This window comes from Lissotriton helveticus, chromosome 8, assembly GCF_964261635.1.
Source record: "Lissotriton helveticus chromosome 8, aLisHel1.1, whole genome shotgun sequence".
In the NCBI taxonomy this organism is placed as follows: Eukaryota; Metazoa; Chordata; class Amphibia; order Caudata; family Salamandridae; genus Lissotriton; species Lissotriton helveticus.
Genome location: NC_136069.1, coordinates 1,539,534,587 through 1,539,555,783, shown reverse-complemented (window position 1 = coordinate 1,539,555,783; position 21,197 = coordinate 1,539,534,587). Strand labels below are relative to the sequence as shown.

Here is a 21,197-nt window from a genome sequence, read left to right as displayed (position 1 = left end):
TAGGCACCCCCGAAAAAAAACATAAAACACCACTAGTGCTAGAAGAATATTATACGAGCTTGAACACAGAATTGGGCAAATTCATTTGCAGTTGAAACTGAAGTTTGGTACTTATTCAGATATTATATGCACTGCCAATTTTTAGGTGAGATTCTGAAGGAACGCAGAGACAAAATGGACTTAAAGTTTTGTCAGAAGTGGGATTCGAACCCACGCCTTCAGGAGAGACTGCGGCCTTAACGCAGCGCCTTAGACCACTCGGCCATCCTGACCACATGTTGCTTGTTCATCTACATAGTGAGAAAGATAGTGTGAACAAAAAAACACACATCTTAGGCCATGAGTTGCTATAGCAAGAAAAAAACTCACTGCACTTTTCCAAAAAGACAACCATATAAGCCCATGTGAGGGAAATGATCTGATTTTCTCCCTCAAGAAAAAAGAAGATTAAACACAGGTTTGTCAGAAGTGGGATTTGAACCCACGCCTCCAGAAGAGACTGCGACCTGAACGCAGCGCCTTAGACCACTCGGCCATCCTGACTTGCATTTGCAGCACCTTCCACAAGCCAGACAGCCATGCAAGTGGGGTACCGAAAAGGCATGCCCTCAATTTATTTATCCCATTATAAGCATTTCCAACAGATCTTTGAACAATCCATACAGAGCAGTACCTATGAAGAACTCTTTAGACCTTTAATGAGTACAAAGAGAAAGTGCTATTCACCAGCCACTTGAACGGCCCAAAGCTGCTTTGAAATTGAGTCAGTAGCCACATCTTGGCTGACTAAAGCAAATTCAACAAGGGACATCAATGTCACAACATAGGGTGGAATACGCAAATCTAAGCAGCCCCTGATCACAGCCCTGAGGACATTGCTGTAAGTGTGCTGGAGTACAGCTGTCTACCAGGTGCTTGGCATTCTTCCAAATTTGCATGGCCTGTCTGGCCAGGGAATACAAGAGCATGACTCTTCTAGATGAGCTCTTACATGGGTCCTAAGCTCATTTGGTAAGGATTGCACTTTATCAGCAAGACTTTGTACAACAGAAATATATGAGAAACCCAAGCTCTCTTGACTAGACGAGGACGGAATAAGGTCACAGGTGAAGAAGAACAGATGCAACTTCCATCAGATGTTATCCTGATGAAGAAGATTATATCTCCAAAAGTCATGTCAGAAGTGGGATTCGAACCCACGCCTCCAGAGGAGACTGCGGCCTAAACACAGCGCCTTAGACCACTCGGCCATCCTGACAGTGAAGAGTCCTAAGAAATGTATAAAAGTCACTCAGAAATTTCTGCGTCCATGCAAGCTTGAAATAATTTCAACCTTCAAACACAAGGTGCAACTTTTTGCACAGGACAATAAACACAGAAGATCACATATGAAAGCATTTCATTTCACAGGTGTACTGTTTTTATGCTTTTAGAATAACTTATACCTCTCACCAGCTATTTAGGGTTCTGTATCCTACTCACAAAATTACCTTGCCTGCAACCTTTCTCTCTATAAACAAAGAACTACTGCTCAGGAAGTAGGAAGGCAGAAGGTGGGTCAGTTTATGCAAATTCATGCTGTCAATGTGCCTTGCACATTCATGCAGAATTTCTAGATCCTTGCTGGAGACAAGAGAGCAGGCCTTGTTTCAGATCAACTGTCCCTAGCAAGGAACGTCTGAGCACATCCATTCTTTTGCTCTCTAGCCCCTGGCTTGGGACTCACCCTCACTGGCTGAGGAGTGAAGTTCTGCATACCAACGTTGCATAGAAGGTAAGTTTGTGATTGGTTTGAGATGGGTGGGAGGTCAAGAGCAGGGAAAAGCAAGTCACTTTCACTTCTAGTCTCCTCTTCTATGCCTACCTGCCGTTCACTCACTCTGTCTTTGTTTCATTCTCTCCTTCCTCAACACCCCATCTCACTCACTCGCTCTATCATTTGTGCTCTTTCCCCTTGCTCTTCATTTCATAGTGGAAACATCTCTTGAATGGATCATTAGAAAATGAGGTTACATAAAATTAAAAATCTACTTATTGGAAACCAAAAATATCACAAGACTGAATGTAAGCCATTTCTTCAATAAAAGGGATTTTTTAGGCACCCCCCAAAAAACACATAAAACACCACTAGTGCTAGAAGAATATTATAAGAGCTTGAAGACAGAATTGGGCAAATTCATTTGCAGTTGAAACTGAAGTTTGGTACTTATTCAGATATTATATGCACTGCCAATTTTTAGCTGAGATTCTGAAGGAACGCAGAGACAAAATGGACTTAAAGTTTTGTCTGAAGTGGGATTCGAACCCAAGCCTCCAGGAGAGACTGCGGCTTTAACGCAGCGCCTTAGACCACTCGGCCATCCTGACCACATGTTGCTTGTCCATCTACATAGTGAGAAAGATAGTGTGAACAAAAAAAACACACATCTTAGGCCATAAGTGGCTATAGCAAGAAAAAAACTCACTGCACTTTTCCAAAAAGACAACCATATAAGCCCATGTGAGGGAAATGATCTGATTTTCTCCCTCAAGAAAAAAGAAGATTAAACACAGGTTTGTCAGAAGTGGGATTTGAACCCACAGCTCCAGAAGAGACTGCGACCTGAACGCAGCGCCTTAGGCCACTCGGCCATCCTGACTTGCATTTGCAGCACCTTCCACAAGCCAGACAGCCATGCAAGTTTGGTACCGAAAAGGCATGCCCTCAATTTATTGATCCCATTATAAGCATTTCCAACAGATCTTTGAACAATCCATACAGAGCAGTACCTATGAAGAACTCTTTAGACCTTTAAAGCGTACAAAGAGAAAGTGCTATTCACCAGCCACTTGAACGGCCCAAAGCTGCTTTGAAATTGAGTCAACAGCCACATCTTGGCTGACTAAAGCAAATTCAACAAGGGAGCTCAATGTCACAACATAGGGTGGAATACGCAAATCTAAGCAGCCCCTGATCACAGCCCTGAGGACATTGCTGTAAGTGTGCTGGAGTACAGCTGTCTACCAGGTGCTTGGCATTCTTCCAAATTTGCATGGCCTGTCTGGCCAGGGAATACAAGAGCATGACTCTTCTAGATGAGCTCTTACATGGGTCCTAAGCTCATTTGGTAAGGATTGCACTTTATCAGCAAGACTTTGTACAACAGAAATATATGAGGAACCCAAGCTCTCCTGACTAGACGAGGACGGAATAACATCCCAGGTGAAGACGAACAGATGCAACTTTCATCAGATGTTATCCTGTTGAAGAAGATTATATCTCCAAAAGTCATTTCAGAAGTGGGATTCGAACCCACGCCTCCAGAGGAGACTGCAGCCTAGACACAGCGCCTTAGTCCACTCGGCCATCCTGACAGTGAAGAGTCCTAAGAAATGTATAAAAGTCACTCAGAAATTTCTGCGTCCATGCAAGCTTGAAATAATTTCAACCTTCAAACACAAGGTGCAACTTTTTGCACAGGACAATAAACACAGAAGATCACATATGAAAGCATTTCATTTCACAGGTGTACTGTTTTTATGCTTTTAGAATAACTTATACCTCTCACCAGCTATTTAGGGTTCTGTATCCTACTCACAAAATTATCTTGCCTGCGACCTTTCTCTCTATACACAAACAACTACTGCTCAGGAAGTAGGAAGGCAGAAGGTGGGGCAGTTTATGCAAATTTATGCTGTCAATGTGCCTTGCACATTCATGCAGAATTTCTAGATCCTTGCTGGAAACAAGAGAGCAGGCCTTGTTTCAGATCAACTGTCCCTAGCAAGGAACGTCTGAGCACATCCATTCTTTTGCTCTCTAGCCCCTGGCTTGGGTCTCACCCTCACTGGCTGAGGAGTGAAGTTCTGCATACCAACGTTGCATAGAAGGTATGTTTGTGATTGGTTTGAGATGGGTGGGAGGTCAAGAGCAGGGAAAAGCAAGTCACTTTCACTTCTAGTCTCCTCTTCTATGCCTACCTGCCGTTCACTCACTCTGTCTTTGTTTCATTCTCTCCTTCCTCAACACCCCATCTCACTCACTCGCTCTATCATTTGTGCTCTTTCCCCTTGCTCTTCATTTCATAGTGGAAACATCTCTTGAATGGATCATTCGAAAATGAGGTTACATAAAATTAAAAATCTACTTATTGGAAACCAAAAATATCACAAGACTGAATGTAAGCCATTTCTTCAATAAAAGGGATTTTTTAGGCACCCCCCAAAAAACACATAAAACACCACTAGTGCTAGAAGAATATTATAAGAGCTTGAAGACAGAATTGGGCAAATTCATTTGCAGTTGAAACGGACGTTTGGTACTTATTCAGATATTATATGCACTGCCAATTTTTAGCTGAGATTCTGAAGGAACGCAGAGACAAAATGGACTTAAAGTTTTGTCAGAAGTGGGATTCGAACCCACGCCTCCAGGAGAGACTGCGGCCTTAACGCAGCGCCTTAGACCACTCGGCCATCCTGACCACATGTTGCTTGTCCATCTACATAGTGAGAAAGATGGTGTGAACAAAAAAAACACACATCTAAGGCCATAAGTGGCTATAGCAAGAATAAAACTCACTGCACTTTTCCAAAAAGACAACCATATAAGCCCATGTGAGGGAAATGATCTGATTTTCTCCCTCAAGAAAAAAGAAGATTAAACACAGGTTTGTCAGAAGTGGGATTCGAACCCACGCCTCCAGGAGAGACTGCGGCCTTAACGCAGCGCCTTAGACCACTCGGCCATCCTGACCACATGTTGCTTGTTAATCTACATAGTGAGAAAGATAGTGTGAACAAAAAAAACACACATCTTAGGCCATGAGTGGCTATAGCAAGAAAAAAACTCACTGCACTTTTCCAAAAAGACAACCATATAAGCCCATGTGAGGGAAATGATCTGATTTTCTCCCTCAAGAAAAAAGAAGATTAAACACAGGTTTGTCAGAAGTGGGATTTGAACCCACGCCTCCAGAAGAGACTGCGACCTGAACACAGCGCCTTAGACCACTCGGCCATCCTAACTTGCATTTGCAGCACCTTCCACAAGCCAGACAGCCATGCAAGTTTGGTACCGAAAAGGCATGCCCTCAATTTATTTATCCCGTTATAAGCATTTCCAACAGATCTTTGAACAATCCATACAGAGCAGTACCTAAGAAGAACTCTTTAGACCTTTAAAGCGTACAAAGAGAAAGTGCTATTCTCCAGCCACTTGAACGGCCCAAAGCTGCTTTGAAATTGAGTCAACAGCCACATCTTGGCTGACTAAAGCAAATTCAACAAGGGACCTCAATGTCACAACATAGGGTGGAATACGCAAATCTAAGCAGCCCCTGTTCACAGCCCTGAGGACATTGCTGTAAGTGTGCTGGAGTACAGCTGTCTACCAGGTGCTTGGCATTCTTCCAAATTTGCATGGCCTGTCTGGCCAGGGAATACAAGAGCATGACTCTTCTAGATGAGCTCTTACATGGGTCATAAGCTCATTTGGTAAGGATTGCACTTTATCAGCAAGACTTTGTACAACAGAAATATATGAGAAACCCAAGCTCTCTTGACTAGACGAGGACAGAATAACATCCCAGGTGAAGACGAACAGAAACAACTTCCATCAGATGTTATCCTGATGAAGACGATTATATCTCCAAAAGTCATTTCAGAAGTGGGATTTGAACCCACGCCTCCAGAGGAGAATCCGGCCTAAACACAGCACCTTAGACAACTCGGCCATCCTGACAGTGAAGAGTCCTAAGAAATGTATAAAAGTCACTCAGAAATTTCTGCGTCCATGCAAGCTTGAAATAATTTCAACCTTCAAACACAAGGTGCAACTTTTTGCACAGGACAATAAACACAGAAGATCACGTATGAAAGCATTTCATTTCACAGGTGTACTGTTTTTATGCTTTTAGAATAACTTATACCTCTCACCAGCTATTTAGGGTTCTGTATCCTACTCACAAAATTACCTTGCCTGCGACCTTTCTCTCTATACACAAACAACTACTGCTCAGGAAGTAGGAAGGCAGAAGGTGGGGCAGTTTATGCAAATTTATGCTGTCAATGTGCCTTGCACATTCATGCAGAATTTCTAGATCCTTGCTGGAAACAAGAGAGCAGGCCTTGTTTGAAATCAACTGTCCCTAGCAAGGAACGTCTGAGCACATCCATTCTTTTGCTCTCTAGCCCCTGGCTTGGGACTCACCCTCACTGGCTGAGGAGTGAAGTTCTGCATACCAACGTTGCATAGAAGGTATGTTTGTGATTGGTTTGAGATGGGTGGGAGGTCAAGAGCAGGGAAAGGCAAGTCACTTTCACTTCTAGTCTCCTCTTCTATGCCTACCTGCCGTTCACTCACTCTGTCTTTGTTTCATTCTCTCCTTCCTCAACACCCCATCTCACTCACTGGCTCTATCATTTGTGCTCTTTCCCCTTGCTCTTCATTTCATAGTGGAAACATCTCTTGAATGGATCATTAGAAAATGAGGTTACATAAAATTAAAAATCTACTTATTGGAAACCAAAAATATCACAAGACTGAATGTAAGCCATTTCTTCAATAAAAGGGATTTTTTAGGCACCCCCCAAAAAACACATAAAACACCACTAGTGCTAGAAGAATATTATAAGAGCTTGAAGACAGAATTGGGCAAATTCATTTGCAGTTGAAACTGAAGTTTGGTACTTATTCAGATATTATATTCACTGCCAATTTTTAGCTGAGATTCTGAAAGAACGCAGAGACAAAATGGACTTAAAGTTTTGTCAGAAGTGGGATTCGAACCCACGCCTCCAGGAGAGACTGTGGCCTTAACGCAGCGCCTTAGACCACTCGGCCATCCTGACCACATGTTGCTCCTCCATCTACATAGTGAGACAGATAGTGCGAACAAGAAAAACACACATCTTAGGCCATAAGTGGCTATAGCAAGAAAAAAACTCACTGCACTTTTCCAAAAAGACAACCATATAAGCCCATGTGAGGGAAATGATCTGATTTTCTCCCTCAAAAAAAAAGAAGATTAAACACAGGTTTGTCAGAAGTGGGATTTGAACCCACGCCTCCAGAAGAGACTGCGACCTGAACGCAGCGCCTTAGACCACTCAGCCATCCTGACTTGCATTTGCAGCTCCTTCCACAAGCCAGATACCCATGCAAGTTTGGTACCGAAAAGGGATGCCCTCAATTTATTTATCCGATTATAAGCATTTCCAACAGATCTTTGAACAATCCATACAGAGCAGTACCTATGAAGAACTCTTTAGACCTTTAAAGCGTACAAAGAGAAAGTGCTATTCACCAGCCACTTGAACGGCCCAAAGCTGCTTTGAAATTGAGTCAACAGCCACATCTTGGCTGACTAAAGCAAATTCAACAAGGGAGCTCAATGTCACAACATAGGGTGGAATACGCAAATCTAAGCAGCCCCTGATCACAGCCCTGAGGACATTGCTGTAAGTGTGCTGGAGTACAGCTGTCTACCAGGTGCTTGGCATTCTTCCAAATTTGCATGGCCTGTCTGGCCAGGGAATACAAGAGCATGACTCTTCTAGATGAGCTCTTACATGGGTCCTAAGCTCATTTGGTAAGGATTGCACTTTATCAGCAAGACTTTGTACAACATAAATATATGAGAAACCCAAGCTCTCTTGACTAGACGAGGACGGACTAACGTCCCAGGTGAAGACGTACAGATGCAACTTCCATCAGATGTTATCCTGATGAAGAAGATTATATCTCCAAATGTCATTTCAGAAGTGGGATTCGAACCCACGCCTCCAGATGAGACTGCAGCCTAAACACAGCACCTTAGACCACTCGGCCATCCTGACAGTGAAGAGTCCTAAGAAATGTATAAAAGTCACTCAGAAATGTCTGCGTCCATGCAAGCTTGAAATAATTTCAACCTTCAAACACAAGGTGCAACTTTTTGCACAGGACAATAAACACAGAAGATCACATATGAAAGCATTTCATTTCACAGGTGTACTGTTTTTATGCTTTTAGAATAACTTATACCTCTCACCAGCTATTTAGGGTTCTGTATCCTACTCACAAAATTATCTTGCCTGCGACCTCTCTCTTTATACACAAACAACTACTGCTGAGGAAGTAGGAAGGCAGAAGGTGGGGCAGTTTATGCAAATTTATGCTGTCAATGTGCCTTGCAGATTCATGCAGAATTTCTAGATCCTTGCTGGAAACAAGAGAGCAGGCCTTGTTTCAGATCAACTGTCCCTAGCAAGGAACGTCTGAGCACATCCATTCTTTTGCTCTCTAGCCCCTGGCTTGGGACTCACCCTCACTGGCTGAGGAGTGAAGTTCTGCATACCAACGTTGCATAGAAGGTATGTTTGTGATTGGTTTGAGATGGGTGGGAGGTCAAGAGCAGGGAAAAGCAAGTCACCTTCACTTCTAGTCTCCTCTTCTATGCCTACCTGCCGTTCACTCACTCTGTCTTTGTTTCATTCTCTCCTTCCTCAACACCCCATCTCACTCACTGGCTCTATCATTTGTGCTCTTTCCCCTTGCTCTTCATTTCATAGTGGAAACATCTCTTGAATGGATCATTAGAAAATGAGGTTACATAAAATTAAAAATCTACATATTGGAAACCAAAAATATCACAAGACTGAATGTAAGCCATTTCTCCAATAAAAGGGATTTTTTAGGCACCCCCGAAAAAAAACATAAAACACCACTAGTGCTAGAAGAATATTATACGAGCTTGAAGACAGAATTGGGCAAATTCATTTGCAGTTGAAACTGAAGTTTGGTACTTATTCAGATATTATATGCACTGCCAATTTTTAGGTGAGATTCTGAAGGAACGCAGAGACAAAATGGACTTAAAGTTTTATTCAGAAGTGGGATTCGAACCCACGCCTTCAGGAGAGACTGCGGCCTTAACGCAGCACCTTAGACCACTCGGCCATCCTGACCACATGTTGCTTGTTCATCTACATAGTGAGAAAGATAGTGTGAACAAAAAAACACACATCTTAGGCCATGAGATGCTATAGCAAGAAAAAAACTCACTGCACTTTTCCAAAAAGACAACCATATAAGCCCATGTGAGGGAAATGATCTGATTTTCTCCCTCAAGAAAAAAGAAGATTAAACACAGGTTTGTCAGAAGTGGGATTTGAACCCACGCCTCCAGAAGAGACTGCGACCTGAACGCAGCGCCTTAGACCACTCGGCCATCCTGACTTGCATTTGCAGCACCTTCCACAAGCCAGACAGCCATGCAAGTGGGGTACCGAAAAGGCATGCCCTCAATTTATTTATCCCATTATAAGCATTTCCAACAGATCTTTGAACAATCCATACAGAGCAGTACCTATGAAGAACTCTTTAGACCTTTAATGAGTACAAAGAGAAAGTGCTATTCACCAGCCACTTGAACGGCCCAAAGCTGCTTTGAAATTGAGTCAGTAGCCACATCTTGGCTGACTAAAGCAAATTCAACAAGGGATCTCAATGTCACAACATAGGGTGGAATTCGCAAATCTAAGCAGCCCCTGATCACTGCCCTGAGGAAATTGCTGTAAGTGTGCTGGAGTCCAGCTGTCTACCAGGTGTTTGGCATTCTTCCAAATTTGTATGGCCTGTCTGGCCAGGGAATACAAGAGAATGACTCTTCTAGAATAAGCTCTTACATGGGTCATAAGCTGATTTGGTAAGGATTGCACTTTATCAGCAAGACTATGTACAACAGAAATATATGAGAAACCCAAGCTCTCTTGACTAGACGAGGACAGAATAACGTCCCAGGTGAAGACGAACAGAAGCAACTTCCATCAGATGTTATCCTGATGAAGAAGATTATATCTCCAAAAGTCATTTCAGAAGTGGGATTCGAACCCACGCCTCCAGAGGAAACTGTGGCCTAAACACAGCACCTTAGACCACTCGGCCATCCTGACAGTGAAGAGTCCTAAGAAATGTATAAAAGTCACTCAGAAATTTCTGCGTCCATGCAAGCTTGAAATAATTTCAACCTTCAAACACAAGGTGCAACTTTTTGCACAGGACAATAAACACAGAAGATCACATATGAAAGCATTTCATTTCACAGGTGTACTGTTTTTATGCTTTTAGAATAACTTATACCTCTCACCAGCTATTTAGGGTTCTGTATCCTACTCACAAAATTACCTTGCCTGCGACCTTTCTCTCTATACACAAACAACTACTGCTCATGAAGTAGGAAGGCAGAAGGTGGGGCAGTTTATGCAAATTTATGCTGTCAATGTGCCTTGCAGATTCATGCAGAATTTCTAGATCCTTGCTGGAAACAAGAGAGCAGGCCTTGTTTCAGATCAACTGTCCCTAGCAAGGAACGTCTGAGCACATCCATCCTTTTGCTCTCTAGCCCCTGGCTTGGGTCTCACCCTCACTGGCTGAGGAGTGAAGTTCTGCATACCAACGTTGCATAGAAGGTATGTTTGTGATTGGTTTGAGATGGGTGGGAGGTCAAGAGCAGGGAAAAGCAAGTCACTTTCACTTCTAGTCTCCTCTTCTATGCCTACCTGCCGTTCACTCACTCTGTCTTTGTTTCATTCTCTCCTTCCTCAACACCCCATCTCACTCACTGGCTCTATCATTTGTGCTCTTTCCCCTTGCTCTTCATTTCATAGTGGAAACATCTCTTGAATGGATCATTAGAAAATGAGGTTACATAAAATTAAAAATCTACTTATTGGAAAGCAAAAATATCACAAGACTGAATGTAAGCCATTTCTTCAATAAAAGGGATTTTTTAGGCACCCCCCAAAAAACACATAAAACACCACTAGTGCTAGAAGAATATTATAAGAGCTTGAAGACAGAATTGGGCAAATTCATTTGCAGTTGAAACTGAAGTTTGGTACTTATTCAGATATTATATGCACTTCCAATTTTTAGCTGAGATTCTGAAGGAACGCAGAGACAAAATGGACTTAAAGTTTTGTCAGAAGTGGGATTCGAACCCACCTTCCAGGAGAGACTGCAGGCTTAACCGCAGGGCCTTAGACCACTCGGCCATCCTGACAACGTTGCTTGTTCATCTACATAGTGAGAAAGATAGTGTGAACAAAAAAAACACACATCTTAGGCCATAAGTGGCTATAGCAAGAAAAAAACTCACTGCACTTTTCCAAAAAGACAACCATATAAGCCCATGTGAGGGAAATGATCTGATTTTCTCCCTCAAGAAAAAAGAAGATTAAACACAGGTTTGTCAGAAGTGGGATTTCAACCCACGCCTCCAGAAGAGACTGCGACCTGAACGCAGCGCCTTAGACCACTCGGCCATCCTGACTTGCATTTGCAGCACCTTCCACAAGCCAGACAGCCATGCAAGTGGGGTACCGAAAAGGCATGCCCTCAATTTATTTATCCCATTATAAGCATTTCCAACAGATCTTTGAACAATCCATACAGAGCAGTACCTATGAAGAACTCTTTAGACCTTTAATGAGTACAAAGAGAAAGTGCTATTCACCAGCCACTTGAACGGCCCAAAGCTGCTTTGAAATTGAGTCAACAGCCACATCTTGGCTGACTAAAGCAAATTCAACAAGGGAGCTCAATGTCACAACATAGGGTGGAATACGCAAATCTAAGCAGCCCCTGATCACAGCCCTGAGGACATTGCTGTAAGTGTGCTGGAGTACAGCTGTCTACCAGGTGCTTGGCATTCTTCCAAATTTGCATGGCCTGTCTGGCCAGGGAATACAAGAGCATGACTCTTCTAGATGAGCTCTTACATGGGTCCTAAGCTCATTTGGTAAGGATTTCACTTTATCAGCAAGACTTTGTACAACAGAAATATATGAGAAACCCAAGCTCTCCTGACTAGACGAGGACGGAATAACATCCCAGGTTAGACGAACAGATGCACCTTCCATCAGATGTTATCCTGTTGAAGAAGATTATATCTCCAAAAGTCATTTCAGAAGTGGGATTCGAACCCACGCCTCCAGAGGAGACTGCAGCCTAGACACAGCGCCTTAGACCACTCGGCCATCCTGACAGTGAAGAGTCCTAAGAAATGTATAAAAGTCACTCAGAAATTTCTGCGTCCATGCAAGCTTGAAATAATTTCAACCTTCAAACACAAGGTGCAACTTTTTGCACAGGACAATAAACACAGAAGATCACATATGAAAGCATTTCATTTCACAGGTGTACTGTTTTTATGCTTTTAGAATAACTTATACCTCTCACCAGCTATTTAGGGTTCTGTATCCTACTCACAAAATTATCTTGCCTGCGACCTCTCTCTTTATACACAAACAACTACTGCTCAGGAAGTAGAAAGGCAGAAGGTGGGGCAGTTTATGCAAATTTATGCTGTCAATGTGCCTTGCACATTCATGCAGAATTTCTAGATCCTTGCTGGAAACAAGAGAGCAGGCCTTGTTTCAGATCAACTGTCCCTAGCAAGGAACGTCTGAGCACATCCATTCTTTTGCTCTCTAGCCCCTGGCTTGGGACTCACCCTCACTGGCTGAGGAGTGAAGTTCTGCATACCAACGTTGCATAGAAGGTATGTTTGTGATTGGTTTGAGATGGGTGGGAGGTCAAAAGCAGGGAAAAGCAAGTCACTTTCACTTCTAGTCTCCTCTTCTATGCCTACCTGCCGTTCACTCACTCTGTCTTTGTTTCATTCTCTCCTTCCTCAACACCCCATCTCACTCACTCGCTCTATCATTTGTGCTCTTTCCCCTTGCTCTTCATTTCATAGTGGAAACATCTCTTGAATGGGTCATTAGAAAATGAGGTTACATAAAATTAAAAATCTACTTATTGGAAACCAAAAATATCACAAGACTGAATGTAAGCCATTTCTTCAATAAAAGGGATTTTTTAGGCACCCCCCAAAAAACACATAAAACACCACTAGTGCTAGAAGAATATTATAAGAGCTTGAAGACAGAATTGGGCAAATTCATTTGCAGTTGAAACTGAAGTTTGGTACTTATTCAGATATTATATGCACTGCCAATTTTTAGCTGAGATTCTGAAGGAACGCAGTGACAAAATGGACTTAAAGTTTTGGCAGAAGTGGGATTCGAACCCACGCCTCCAGGGGAGACTGCGGCCTTAACGCAGCGCCTTAGACCACTCGGCCATCCTGACCACATGTTGCTTGTCCATCTACATAGTGAGAAAGATAGTGTGAACAAAAAAAACACACATCTTAGGCCATAAGTGGCTATAGCAAGAAAAAAACTCAATGCACTTTTCCAAAAAGACAACCATATAAGCCCATGTGAGGGAAATGATCTGATTTTCTCCCTCAAGAAAAAAGAAGATTAAACACAGGTTTGTCAGAAGTGGGATTTGAACCCACGCCTCCAGAAGAGACTGCGACCTGAACGCAGCGCCTTAGACCACTCGGCCATCCTGACATGCATTTGCAGCACCTTCCACAAGCCAGACAGCCATGCAAGTTTGGTACCGAACAGGCATGCCCTCAATTTATTTATCCCATTATAAGCATTTCCAACAGATCTTTGAACAATCCATACAGAGCAGTACCTATGAAGAACTCTTTAGACCTTTAAAGCGTACAAAGAGAAAGTGCTATTCACCAGCCACTTGAACGGCCCAAAGCTGCTTTGAAATTGAGTCAACAGCCACATCTTGGCTGACTAAAGCAAATTCAACAAGGGATCTCAATGTCACAACATAGGGTGGAATTCGCAAATCTAAGCAGCCCCTGATCACTGCCCTGAGGAAATTGCTGTAAGTGTGCTGGAGTCCAGCTGTCTACCAGGTGCTTGGCATTCTTCCAAATTTGTATGGCCTGTCTGGCCAGGGAATACAAGAGAATGACTCTTCTAGATGAGCTCTTACATGGGTCATAAGCTCATTTGGTAAGGATTGCACTTTATCAGCAAGACTTTGTACAACAGAAATAAATGAGAAACCCAAGCTCTCTTGACTAGACGAGGACAGAATAACGTCCCAGGTGAAGACGAACAGAAGCAACTTCCATCAGATGTTATCCTGATGAAGAAGATTATATCTCCAAAAGTCATTACAGAAGTGGGATTCGAACCCACGTCTCCAGAGGAGACTGCGGCCTAAACACAGCGCCTTAGACCACTCGGACATCCTGACAGTGAAGAGTCCTAAGAAATGTATAAAAGTCACTCAGAAATTTCTGCGTCCATGCAAGCTTGAAATAATTTCAACCTTCAAACACAAGGTGCAACTTTTTGCACAGGACAATAAACACAGAAGATCACATATGAAAGCATTTCATTTCACAGGTGTACTGTTTTTATGCTTTTAGAATAACTTATACCTCTCACCAGCTATTTAGGGTTCTGTATCCTACTCACAAAATTACCTTGCCTGCGAACGTTCTCTCTATACACAAACAACTACTGCTCAGGAAGTAGGAAGGCAGAAGGTGGGGCAGTTTATGCAAATTTATGCTGTCAATGTGCCTTGCACATTCATGCAGAATTTCTAGATCCTTGCTGGAAACAAGAGAGCAGGCCTTGTTTCAGATCAACTGTCCCTAGCAAGGAACGTCTGAGCACATCCATTCTTTTGCTCTCTAGCCCCTGGCTTGGGACTCACCCTCACTGGCTGAGGAGTGAAGTTCTGCATACCAACGTTGCATAGAAGGTATGTTTGTGATTGGTTTGAGATGGGTGGGAGGTCAAGAGCAGGGAAAAGCAAGTCACTTTCACTTCTAGTCTCCTCTTCTATGCCTACCTGCCGTTCACTCACTCTGTCTTTGTTTCATTCTCTCCTTCCTCAACACCCCATCTCACTCACTCGCTCTATCATTTGTGCTCTTTCCCCTTGCTCTTCATTTCATAGTGGAAACATCTCTTGAATGGATCATTAGAAAATGAGGTTACATAAAATTAAAAATCTACTTATTGGAAACCAAAAATATCACAAGACTGAATGTAAACCATCTCTTCAATAAAAGGGATTTTTTAGGCACCCCCCAAAAAACACATAAAACACCACTAGTGCTAGAAGAATATTATAAGAGCTTGAAGACAGAATTGGGCAAATTCATTTGCAGTTGAAACTGAAGTTTGGTACTTATTCAGATATTATATGCACTGCCAATTTTTAGCTGAGATTCTGAAGGAACGCAGAGACAAAATGGACTTAAAGTTTTGTCAGAAGTGGGATTCGAACCCACGCCTCCAGGAGAGCCTGCGGCCTTAACGCAGCGCCTTAGACCACTCGGCCATCCTGACCACACGTTGCTTGTCCATCTACATAGTGAGAAAGATAGTGTGAACAAAAAAAACACACATCTTAGGCCATAAGTGGCTATAGCAAGAAAAAAACTCACTGCACTTTTCCAAAAAGACAACCATATAAGCCCATGTGAGGGAAATGATCTGATTTTCTCCCTCAAGAAAAAAGAAGATTAAACACAGGTTTGTCAGAAGTGGGATTTGAACCCACGCCTCCAGAAGAGACTGCGACCTGAACGCAGCGCCTTAGACCACTCGGACATCCTGACTTGCATTTGCAGCACCTTCCACAAGCCAGACAGCCATGCAAGTTTGGTACCGAAAAGGCATGCCCTCAATTTATTTATCCCATTATAAGCATTTCCAACAGATCTTTGAACAATCCATACAGAGCAGTACCTATGAAGAACTCTTTAGACCTTTAAAGCGTACAAAGAGAAAGTGCTATTCACCAGCCACTTGAACGGCCCAAAGCTGCTTTGAAATTGAGTCAACAGCCACATCTTGGCTGACTAAAGCAAATTCAACAAGGGAGCTCAATGTCACAACATAGGGTGGAATACGCAAATCTAAGCAGCCCCTGATCACAGCCCTGAGGACATTGCTGTAAGTGTGCTGGAGTACAGCTGTCTACCAGGTGCTTGGCATTCTTCCAAATTTGTATGGCCTGTCTGGCCAGGGAATACAAGAGAATGACTCTTCTAGATGAGCTCTTACATGGGTCATAAGCTCATTTGGTAAGGATTGCACTTTATCAGCAAGACTTTGTACAACAGAAATATATGAGAAACCCAAGCTCTCTTGACTAGACGAGGACGGAATAAGGTCACAGGTGAAGAAGAACAGATGCAACTTCCATCAGATGTTATCCTGATGAAGAAGATTATATCTCCAAAAGTCATGTCAGAAGTGGGATTCGAACCCACGCCTCCAGAGGAGACTGCGGCCTAAACACAGCGCCTTAGACCACTCGGCCATCCTGACAGTGAAGATTCCTAAGAAATGTATAAAAGTCACTCAGAAATTTCTGCGTCCATGCAAGCTTGAAATAATTTCAACCTTCAAACACAAGGTGCAACTTTTTGCACAGGACAATAAACACAGAAGATCACATATGAAAGCATTTCATTTCACAGGTGTACTGTTTTTATGCTTTTAGAATAACTTATACCTCTCACCAGCTATTTAGGGTTCTGTATCCTACTCACAAAATTATCTTGCCTGCGACCTCTCTCTTTATACACAAACAACTACTGCTGAGGAAGTAGGAAGGCAGAAGGTGGGGCAGTTTACGCAAATTTATGCTGTCAATGTGCCTTGCAGATTCATGCAGAATTTCTAGATCCTTGCTGGAAACAAGAGAGCAGGCCTTGTTTCAGATCAACTGTCCCTAGCAAGGAACGTCTGAGCACATCCATTCTTTTGCTCTCTAGCCCCTGGCTTGGGACTCACCCTCACTGGCTGAGGAGTGAAGTTCTGCATACCAACGTTGCATAGAAGGTATGTTTGTGATTGGTTTGAGATGGGTGGGAGGTCAAGAGCAGGGAAAAGCAAGTCACCTTCACTTCTAGTCTCCTCTTCTATGCCTACCTGCCGTTCACTCACTCTGTCTTTGTTTCATTCTCTCCTTCCTCAACACCCCATCTCACTCACTGGCTCTATCATTTGTGCTCTTTCCCCTTGCTCTTCATTTCATAGTGGAAACATCTCTTGAATGGATCATTAGAAAATGAGGTTACATAAAATTAAAAATCTACTTATTGGAAACCAAAAATATCACAAGACTGAATGTAAGCCATTTCTCCAATAAAAGGGATTTTTTAGGCACCCCCGAAAAAACACATAAAACACCACTAGTGCTAGAAGAATATTATACGAGCTTGAAGACAGAATTGGGCAAATTCATTTGCAGTTGAAACTGAAGTTTGGTACTTATTCAGATATTATATGCACTGCCAATTTTTAGGTGAGATTCTGAAGGAACGCAGAGACAAAATGGACTTAAAGTTTTGTCAGAAGTGGGATTTGAACCCACGCCTTCAGGAGAGACTGCGGCCTTAACGCAGCGCCTTAGACCACTCGGCCATCCTGACCACATGTTGCTTGTTCATCTACATAGTGAGAAAGATAGTGTGAACAAAAAAACACACATCTTAGGCCATGAGTTGCTATAGCAAGAAAAAAACTCACTGCACTTTTCCAAAAAGACAACCATATACGCCCATGTGAGGGAAATGATCTGATTTTCTCCCTCAAGAAAAAAGAAGATTAAACACAAGTTTGTCAGAAGTGGGATTTGAACCCACGCCTCCAGAAGAGACTGCGACCTGAACGCAGCGCCTTAGACCACTCGGCCATCCTGACTTGCATTTGCAGCACCTTCCACAAGCCAGACAGCCATGCAAGTGGGGTACCGAAAAGGCATGCCCTCAATTTATTTATCCCATTATAAGCATTTCCAACAGATCTTTGAACAATCCATACAGAGCAGTACCTATGAAGAACTCTTTAGACCTTTAATGAGTACAAAGAGAAAGTGCTATTCACCAGCCACTTGAACGGCCCAAAGCTGCTTTGAAATTGAGTCAGTAGCCACATCTTGGCTGACTAAAGCAAATTCAACAAGGGATCTCAATGTCACAACATAGGGTGGAATTCGCAAATCTAAGCAGCCCCTGATCACTGCCCTGAGGAAATTGCTGTAAGTGTGCTGGAGTCCAGCTGTCTACCAGGTGTTTGGCATTCTTCCAAATTTGTATGGCCTGTCTGGCCAGGGAATACAAGAGAATGACTCTTCTAGAATAAGCTCTTACATGGGTCATAAGCTGATTTGGTAAGGATTGCACTTTATCAGCAAGACTATGTACAACAGAAATATATGAGAAACCCAAGCTCTCTTGACTAGACGAGGACAGAATAACGTCCCAGGTGAAGACGAACAGAAGCAACTTCCATCAGATGTTATCCTGATGAAATAGATTATATCTCCAAAAGTCATTTCAGAAGTGGGATTCGAACCCACGCCTCCAGAGGAACCTGCGGCCTAAACACAGCGCCTTAGACCACTCGGCCATCCTGACAGTGAAGAGTCCTAAGAAATGTATAAAAGTCACTCAGAAATTTCTGCGTCCATGCAAGCTTGAAATAATTTCAACCTTCAAACACAAGGTGCAACTTTTTGCACAGGACAATAAACACAGAAGATCACATATGAAAGCATTTCATTTCACAGGTGTACTGTTTTTATGCTTTTAGAATAACTTATACCTCTCACCAGCTATTTAGGGTTCTGTATCCTACTCACAAAATTACCTTGCCTGCGAACGTTCTCTCTATACACAAACAACTACTGCTCAGGAAGTAGGAAGGCAGAAGGTGGGGCAGTTTATGCAAATTTATGCTGTCAATGTGCCTTGCACATTCATGCAGAATTTCTAGATCCTTGCTGGAAACAAGAGAGCAGGCCTTGTTTCAGATCAACTGTCCCTAGCAAGGAACGTCTGAGCACATCCATTCTTTTGCTCTCTAGCCCCTGGCTTGGGACTCACCCTCACTGGCTGAGGAGTGAAGTTCTGCATACCAACGTTGCATAGAAGGTATGTTTGTGATTGGTTTGAGATGGGTGGGAGGTCAAGAGCAGGGAAAAGCAAGTCACTTTCACTTCTAGTCTCCTCTTCTATGCCTACCTGCCGTTCACTCACTCTGTCTTTGTTTCATTCTCTCCTTCCTCAACACCCCATCTCACTCACTCGCTCTATCATTTGTGCTCTTTCCCCTTGCTCTTCATTTCATAGTGGAAACATCTCTTGAATGGATCATTAGAAAATGAGGTTACATAAAATTAAAAATCTACTTATTGGAAACCAAAAATATCACAAGACTGAATGTAAACCATCTCTTCAATAAAAGGGATTTTTTAGGCACCCCCCAAAAAACACATAAAACACCACTAGTGCTAGAAGAATATTATAAGAGCTTGAAGACAGAATTGGGCAAATTCATTTGCAGTTGAAACTGAAGTTTGGTACTTATTCAGATATTATATGCACTGCCAATTTTTAGCTGAGATTCTGAAGGAACGCAGAGACAAAATGGACTTAAAGTTTTGTCAGAAGTGGGATTCGAACCCACGCCTCCAGGAGAGACTGCGGCCTTAACGCAGCGCCTTAGACCACTCGGCCATCCTGACCACACGTTGCTTGTCCATCTACATAGTGAGAAAGATAGTGTGAACAAAAAAAACACACATCTTAGGCCATAAGTGGCTATAGCAAGAAAAAAACTCACTGCACTTTTCCAAAAAGACAACCATATAAGCCCATGTGAGGGAAATGATCTGATTTTCTCCCTCAAGAAAAAAGAAGATTAAACACAGGTTTGTCAGAAGTGGGATTTGAACCCACGCCTCCAGAAGAGACTGCGACCTGAACGCAGCGCCTTAGACCACTCGGACATCCTGACTTGCATTTGCAACACCTTCCACAAGCCAGACAGCCATGCAAGTTTGGTACCGAAAAGGCATGCCCTCAATTTATTTATCCCATTATAAGCATTTCCAACAGATCTTTGAACAATCCATACAGAGCAGTACCTATGAAGAACTCTTTAGACCTTTAAAGCGTACAAAGAGAAAGTGCTATTCACCAGCCACTTGAACGGCCCAAAGCTGCTTTGAAATTGAGTCAACAGCCACATCTTGGCTGACTAAAGCAAATTCAACAAGGGAGCTCAATGTCACAACATAGGGTGGAATACGCAAATCTAAGCAGCCCCTGATCACAGCCCTGAGGACATTGCTGTAAGTGTGCTGGAGTACAGCTGTCTACCAGGTGCTTGGCATTCTTCCAAATTTGTATGGCCTGTCTGGCCAGGGAATACAAGAGAATGACTCTTCTAGATGAGCTCTTACATGGGTCATAAGCTCATTTGGTAAGGATTGCACTTTATCAGCAAGACTTTGTACAACAGAAATATATGAGAAACCCAAGCTCTCTTGACTAGACGAGGACGGAATAAGGTCACAGGTGAAGAAGAACAGATGCAACTTCCATCAGATGTTATCCTGATGAAGAAGATTATATCTCCAAAAGTCATGTCAGAAGTGGGATTCGAACCCACGCCTCCAGAGGAGACTGCGGCCTAAACACAGCGCCTTAGACCACTCGGCCATCCTGACAGTGAAGATTCCTAAGAAATGTATAAAAGTCACTCAGAAATTTCTGCGTCCATGCAAGCTTGAAATAATTTCAACCTTCAAACACAAGGTGCAACTTTTTGCACAGGACAATAAACACAGAAGATCACATATGAAAGCATTTCATTTCACAGGTGTACTGTTTTTATGCTTTTAGAATAACTTATACCTCTCACCAGCTATTTAGGGTTCTGTATCCTACTCACAAAATTATCTTGCCTGCGACCTCTCTCTTTATACACAAACAACTACTGCTGAGGAAGTAGGAAGGCAGAAGGTGGGGCAGTTTACGCAAATTTATGCTGTCAATGTGCCTTGCAGATTCATGCAGAATTTCTAGATCCTTGCTGGAAACAAGAGAGCAGGCCTTGTTTCAGATCAACTGTCCCTAGCAAGGAACGTCTGAGCACATCCATTCTTTTGCTCTCTAGCCCCTGGCTTGGGACTCACCCTCACTGGCTGAGGAGTGAAGTTCTGCATACCAACGTTGCATAGAAGGTATGTTTGTGATTGGTTTGAGATGGGTGGGAGGTCAAGAGCAGGGAAAAGCAAGTCACCTTCACTTCTAGTCTCCTCTTCTATGCCTACCTGCCGTTCACTCACTCTGTCTTTGTTTCATTCTCTCCTTCCTCAACACCCCATCTCACTCACTGGCTCTATCATTTGTGCTCTTTCCCCTTGCTCTTCATTTCATAGTGGAAACATCTCTTGAATGGATCATTAGAAAATGAGGTTACATAAAATTAAAAATCTACTTATTGGAAACCAAAAATATCACAAGACTGAA

General features: G+C 42.8%; 22 non-coding genes across 22 annotated transcripts; all 22 read right to left on the bottom strand.

The window, feature by feature from the left end:
• Positions 1 to 189: 189 nt before the first annotated feature.
• TRNAL-AAG (transfer RNA leucine (anticodon AAG)) lies at positions 190 to 272 on the bottom strand. The gene has a single exon. It is a non-coding gene; the product is annotated as a tRNA-Leu (tRNA).
• Positions 273 to 460: 188 nt separating this feature from the next.
• TRNAL-CAG (transfer RNA leucine (anticodon CAG)) lies at positions 461 to 543 on the bottom strand. Its single transcript has one exon. It is a non-coding gene; the product is annotated as a tRNA-Leu (tRNA).
• Positions 544 to 1,175: 632 nt separating this feature from the next.
• Positions 1,176 to 1,258, bottom strand: TRNAL-UAG (transfer RNA leucine (anticodon UAG)). The gene has a single exon. It is a non-coding gene; the product is annotated as a tRNA-Leu (tRNA).
• Positions 1,259 to 2,284: 1,026 nt separating this feature from the next.
• Positions 2,285 to 2,367, bottom strand: TRNAF-AAA (transfer RNA phenylalanine (anticodon AAA)). Its single transcript has one exon. It is a non-coding gene; the product is annotated as a tRNA-Phe (tRNA).
• A 2,013-nt stretch (positions 2,368 to 4,380) lies between these two features.
• TRNAL-AAG (transfer RNA leucine (anticodon AAG)) lies at positions 4,381 to 4,463 on the bottom strand. The gene has a single exon. It is a non-coding gene; the product is annotated as a tRNA-Leu (tRNA).
• A 189-nt stretch (positions 4,464 to 4,652) lies between these two features.
• TRNAL-AAG (transfer RNA leucine (anticodon AAG)) lies at positions 4,653 to 4,735 on the bottom strand. The gene has a single exon. It is a non-coding gene; the product is annotated as a tRNA-Leu (tRNA).
• A 189-nt stretch (positions 4,736 to 4,924) lies between these two features.
• On the bottom strand, positions 4,925 to 5,007 carry TRNAL-CAG (transfer RNA leucine (anticodon CAG)). Its single transcript has one exon. It is a non-coding gene; the product is annotated as a tRNA-Leu (tRNA).
• A 1,741-nt stretch (positions 5,008 to 6,748) lies between these two features.
• On the bottom strand, positions 6,749 to 6,831 carry TRNAL-AAG (transfer RNA leucine (anticodon AAG)). The gene has a single exon. It is a non-coding gene; the product is annotated as a tRNA-Leu (tRNA).
• A 189-nt stretch (positions 6,832 to 7,020) lies between these two features.
• On the bottom strand, positions 7,021 to 7,103 carry TRNAL-CAG (transfer RNA leucine (anticodon CAG)). The gene has a single exon. It is a non-coding gene; the product is annotated as a tRNA-Leu (tRNA).
• A 2,013-nt stretch (positions 7,104 to 9,116) lies between these two features.
• On the bottom strand, positions 9,117 to 9,199 carry TRNAL-CAG (transfer RNA leucine (anticodon CAG)). Its single transcript has one exon. It is a non-coding gene; the product is annotated as a tRNA-Leu (tRNA).
• Positions 9,200 to 11,211: 2,012 nt separating this feature from the next.
• On the bottom strand, positions 11,212 to 11,294 carry TRNAL-CAG (transfer RNA leucine (anticodon CAG)). Its single transcript has one exon. It is a non-coding gene; the product is annotated as a tRNA-Leu (tRNA).
• Positions 11,295 to 13,034: 1,740 nt separating this feature from the next.
• TRNAL-AAG (transfer RNA leucine (anticodon AAG)) lies at positions 13,035 to 13,118 on the bottom strand. Its single transcript has one exon. It is a non-coding gene; the product is annotated as a tRNA-Leu (tRNA).
• A 188-nt stretch (positions 13,119 to 13,306) lies between these two features.
• Positions 13,307 to 13,389, bottom strand: TRNAL-CAG (transfer RNA leucine (anticodon CAG)). Its single transcript has one exon. It is a non-coding gene; the product is annotated as a tRNA-Leu (tRNA).
• Positions 13,390 to 15,130: 1,741 nt separating this feature from the next.
• On the bottom strand, positions 15,131 to 15,213 carry TRNAL-AAG (transfer RNA leucine (anticodon AAG)). The gene has a single exon. It is a non-coding gene; the product is annotated as a tRNA-Leu (tRNA).
• Positions 15,214 to 15,402: 189 nt separating this feature from the next.
• On the bottom strand, positions 15,403 to 15,485 carry TRNAL-CAG (transfer RNA leucine (anticodon CAG)). The gene has a single exon. It is a non-coding gene; the product is annotated as a tRNA-Leu (tRNA).
• Positions 15,486 to 16,117: 632 nt separating this feature from the next.
• TRNAL-UAG (transfer RNA leucine (anticodon UAG)) lies at positions 16,118 to 16,200 on the bottom strand. Its single transcript has one exon. It is a non-coding gene; the product is annotated as a tRNA-Leu (tRNA).
• A 1,026-nt stretch (positions 16,201 to 17,226) lies between these two features.
• TRNAL-AAG (transfer RNA leucine (anticodon AAG)) lies at positions 17,227 to 17,309 on the bottom strand. Its single transcript has one exon. It is a non-coding gene; the product is annotated as a tRNA-Leu (tRNA).
• Positions 17,310 to 17,497: 188 nt separating this feature from the next.
• Positions 17,498 to 17,580, bottom strand: TRNAL-CAG (transfer RNA leucine (anticodon CAG)). Its single transcript has one exon. It is a non-coding gene; the product is annotated as a tRNA-Leu (tRNA).
• Positions 17,581 to 18,213: 633 nt separating this feature from the next.
• Positions 18,214 to 18,296, bottom strand: TRNAL-UAG (transfer RNA leucine (anticodon UAG)). The gene has a single exon. It is a non-coding gene; the product is annotated as a tRNA-Leu (tRNA).
• Positions 18,297 to 19,322: 1,026 nt separating this feature from the next.
• TRNAL-AAG (transfer RNA leucine (anticodon AAG)) lies at positions 19,323 to 19,405 on the bottom strand. The gene has a single exon. It is a non-coding gene; the product is annotated as a tRNA-Leu (tRNA).
• Positions 19,406 to 19,594: 189 nt separating this feature from the next.
• TRNAL-CAG (transfer RNA leucine (anticodon CAG)) lies at positions 19,595 to 19,677 on the bottom strand. The gene has a single exon. It is a non-coding gene; the product is annotated as a tRNA-Leu (tRNA).
• Positions 19,678 to 20,309: 632 nt separating this feature from the next.
• On the bottom strand, positions 20,310 to 20,392 carry TRNAL-UAG (transfer RNA leucine (anticodon UAG)). Its single transcript has one exon. It is a non-coding gene; the product is annotated as a tRNA-Leu (tRNA).
• Positions 20,393 to 21,197: the final 805 nt, after the last annotated feature.